Source organism: Ipomoea nil, unplaced genomic scaffold (genome assembly GCF_001879475.1).
Source record: "Ipomoea nil cultivar Tokyo-kokei standard unplaced genomic scaffold, Asagao_1.1 scaffold1250, whole genome shotgun sequence".
Lineage (NCBI taxonomy): Eukaryota > Viridiplantae > Streptophyta > Magnoliopsida > Solanales > Convolvulaceae > Ipomoea > Ipomoea nil.
This window is the reverse complement of record NW_017617678.1, coordinates 2,214,306-2,219,086: the sequence shown is the minus strand read 5'-3', so window position 1 is coordinate 2,219,086 and position 4,781 is coordinate 2,214,306. Positions and strand designations below refer to the sequence as shown.

At 27.8% G+C, this 4,781-nt stretch overlaps 1 non-coding gene across 1 annotated transcript; it reads left to right on the top strand.

Moving 5' to 3' along the window:
- The first annotated feature begins 4,709 nt into the window (after nucleotides 1-4,709).
- TRNAD-GUC lies at nucleotides 4,710-4,781 on the top strand. Its single transcript has one exon. It is a non-coding gene; the product is annotated as a tRNA-Asp (tRNA).

The following is a 4,781-nucleotide window of genomic DNA, read 5'->3' as shown; positions in this document are numbered from 1 at the left end:
CCTAGGTAGATTTCAAATGATTGGTTGAGGGCAATGGAGTAATTTGCTTGATCAAAAAGATCTCAGACAAAAGCTTGGCTTGAAGAGAAATATCAAGGTTCACCTTGTAACAAGGACCATAGTCCTAAAAATGATTTTAGACAACTTGGGTCAAAAATAAATTTTCTAAAAGATAGTTTCTAGTTAAAACACTTGGTTCAGGTTTCACAGGTTCCTCTCAGGTTTCACTCAGATTGACTTTTTAGGTCAAAACTTGGTACACAAATGTACCGGAAACTTAGGATTTTCAAAATAGGATAACTCTTGGTGTTGAATTTATTTAAAAATTCGATTTAAAATATTTAATTCATACACCGATTTTGGAAAAAAAATTTGGAAGAGTGAAAATAAATATTTTGAAATTTTTATAAAATAGAATTTAGGAAAAATATTTTCGGGTTGTCACAGAAAGCTTGGAAAAGTCAAGTATTATCTCGATGTGAAGATTGAGTTTTTCCTTTGAATGAATTTTATACACCAGTTAGCCAATATATGACTTTGATGGGCTACTTGGGTACTGGCTAACATTGTTATTTGATCTCCATGATATCAAGTCCCAAACTGGTTGTACAATATTTTACCCCATATCATTGTCCTATAAGGGGCCGGGACAATAAAGATTGTGTTACACTAGTGATAAATGTGTATATTATGAGTTGTTGACAAGATATAATGTCATGATTCAATCCATATGATCTCCAAAAGGTTCACGAGATTATTATACAACATATTCACCCCATTGACATTTGAACATATATGTTCACAAAATCTCTTTCTACATTTTGAAAGTATATTTTATAAGGGATTTGAAGGTTGTTATCTTAAGAGGGAGTATCATTTTACTTGAATGAGTTGAATCAATCATGAATATTTTGCCCTGAAGATTTATGTTGGGGTTATGGTTGTACTCTTTTTTCCTTAGCTAAGTTTTTTTCTACTGGTTTTCTTAACCTAAGGTTTTTAATGAGGCAACCGGTGTAACATATAAGTTGACATAAGTCATGTACTCTTTTCCCTTCGACTAGATTTTTCCCACAAGGTTTTTCTAGCAAGATTTTTAATGAGGCATGGGTATGATCGATAAGAAAATGACCAAGGAGGAATGTTATTAATCGGTATGGCGTCATCTACTCATCTCAAAGATCTTCAGTGATATCATAAAACAAGGGAGCATATTATTGTACTGTTTTTCCCTTAACTAAAATTTTTAACCTCCTAATTAAGATCGAGATGACTTCCTTTGCCACTAAGCTACTAGCGCTCGTAATGTTAGAATGGATAATCTACTATACTAATAAGAGCCCAAGAGAGCTAGACCTATAATGAGTAGAAAAAATGGCGGTCAATTTTTTTAATCAAATGAATGGCCCAGATTGATCAGATTTTAATTTTTCCTAAAGATTTCCTAATTTATCCTTAATGAATATGATTATCTATTAATTTTTCCGTTAAATATTATCTTTTTCGTTAATTTTGTTAGTTCACCGTTAACTTACTCATTGATTTCAATAAGAAAGGTCTTAGGTTCGAACCTAATCCCAATCAAAGTTGGCATAATTAGTACTCTATTTTACTCTTATTAAATTAAAAATAATAATTTAGTAGCTACAACAAAAAATAATACATATGCATTTCTTTAATTTAGAATTATGTGTCTACAATGTCTTTATTCAAAAAAAATTATTCATTATCAACAAATTAAATAAGAGAAATAATTTCATTAGTTATATTGTCTTTATTTTTCTCCAATATAAAAATTCTTTACATTCAAATTCATCAATTGATTATATTCGTTAAATTGTCCCTACAATGTCTTTATTCAATATATATATATATATATATATATATATATATATATATATATATATATATATATATATATATTCAATATCAACAAATTAATTAAGAGAAATAATTTTATTAGTTATATTGTCTTTATATTTCTCCAATGTAAAAATTCTTTACATTCAAATTCATCAATTGATTATATTGACTACATTGTCTATTATCTTTTTTTTGTGCACTATTTTTAATTAAATATCAAAGTTATAATACAAAATAATGTTATATATTTACTTACCAAGTATTTTATTAATACCATGAAAAAATAAAAAAAAATATAATTAATAAAGCCAATCATATTAACTAATTAAGGGATTTGTTGACAAATAGAGTATTCAAACCACACAACAAATTGAAGTGAGAACTACCTCGCAATGTCCTTATTTGACAATCAGCAGTTATCGGATTATATTAGCGGATTTGACCAGCGAATTATATCAACGGTTGGTAAAAAGATATTTGAAAAAATTAGATGTTTAGATTAACATGTAAAATGACCTAAGGGTATACATATATTTAATAATAATAATAATAATAATAATAATAATAATAATAATAATAATAATAATAATAATAATAATAATTGTTTTTAAAAATTAAAAAATAAAAAAAATATAATTAAGCCAATCATATTAACTACTTGGGGGATTTATTGACAAAAAGAATATTCAAATCACACAACAAATTGAAGTGAGAACTACCTCGCAATGTCCTTGTTTGGTAATTAGTAGTTAGTTCTTCTATATTAGTAGATATTTAATATTTTATGCCCTAATTTTTATTTGTTCTCACTTATGTCCCGTATTTGGTTTCAACCATAACTATACAATTATTTTATTGACAATTATAATCAATCTTGACTATATTATCTTGCATTTGTAAACTTAGAATTTCCTATTTAAATACGCAAATTCAACATTCAATTATCTATGAACAATTCTAATATAATCTTGCCTTGATATACTTTAAAGTACTATTTTTTTTAAAAAAAAAAACATTAGGCATTATCTCAATCGCGCAATACGCGTAAAAAAACTAGTATTTATTATAAACAGTATAAGTTAACTTGGAGTCTACTACTACACGCAACCTGTTGCAGCTAAGTAGTGGAGGACCCAGAAAATCATCTGAGTGGGGGCGAATATTAAATGATGTCAGAAATGTCAATAACAAAATATCAAACAACCATAATAAGGTTAAAATACAAAATACATTATAAATTACAATATATTTATGAGAAAATATGAAACATAATCAATTAGATAAAATAATTTGAATAACAATATATTCATAAATACTTTTAAATTTTAATTTCTTCTAGTTAGATCGATTTTTCTAAATTAATTCGAATACAATAAAGTGTATAATAAACTTGTATACTACATTAATTAAATGACTTATAAAAACTAAACTAAAAGAGCATTTAATTTGTTAATTAAATTATTCATAAAAAGTAGACTAAAAATATTTAATTTATCTTATGAAGAAATGAAAGAGAGAAGATAATTAAAAGTGGTGCTAATGAGATTTGAACCTATGACATAAGCCTTTTATAACATAAAATTTAGAGTTCAACCAAATAAGCTACTCATACTATTGGCATTTTTAACATAAATATTGATTTTATATAATATTTCATGCTATATATGTACACATATACATATATATATATATATATATATATATATAAAGGGGTGGGGTGGGAGAGTGGGCGCAGTTGCCCCCACACTGGGTCCGCCACTGCAACTAAGCTATAAAGACATCTAAATTTTGATCAACCAACTAAGCTAACCCCAACAAATATCCATCTCTTGCAAAAATAATATTTGTTTATTCTCATCCTAACACTATAAATATCCCTCATCCCCTTTGCACAATTCATCCGAATAATGCAGTAGAATTTAGAATTCTTCTTTGATCTCCCAGTTCCATTCTACTGTTGTTCTTATTATTACTATTAGCATTTTTTATTTGCGCATCGCAAAAAATAGGTGCCCAATATTAATACATTATATTAAAATTTTAAATTTATTTAGATTTTAGATATTTAAATTATACTCGGGTTGGACTTCCATTTGGAAGATTATGAGTTCGAGCCTCAGTGGAGGCGTTATTGGTTCTTTGTGTTTCAGTAGGTTGAGAAAGTATATGAACAGATACTACAATGTAATAGAACCAGTAACTTTCAAAAAAGATATTTAAATTATTCTAAATAATAATAATAATAATAATAATAATAATAATAATAATAATGTAAATCATTTTTATAAATTTGATATTTATATTTTATGTAATACAGAGTAATTAACATATAACTCAAATACCAAGACTATGTGGTCCAATGGTACCCGGGTTGGACTTCCACTTGGAAGGTTGTGAGTTCGAGCCTCCGTGGAGGCGTTATTAGCTCTTTGTGTTTTAGTAGGTTGAGAAAGTATATGAATAGATACTATAAGAAAATATATGGTGGATGCATGTGCATGGTAACAATAGTGGAAAAGATAACGGAAGTTATAGCGGTAGGGGCATGTTTGTCCAAAATATTTTAATGTACAACCTTTATAGCGTAATGTACAAAAAAGCTTAACGGAAATAACGGACATAAATCAGGGGTATAACTTCCATTCACACTTATTATGTTTTTAGATTTAGATTATTATTATTGTTGTTGTTGTCGTTATTCCCAACAACATCAAATTTTTGAACTACAAAAATCATTTCTTAAAATGAAACCTAGACTGAATCTCTTGGTCGATGGTCAGCAATTTCTTCAGAACTGGAATTAAAAAAATTATATCTTAGTTAATTGTATATCTCTAACAGCTTGAGTCGTTGTAGTATAGTGGTAAGTATTCCCGCCTGTCACGCGGGTGACCCGGGTTCGATCCCCGGCAACGGCG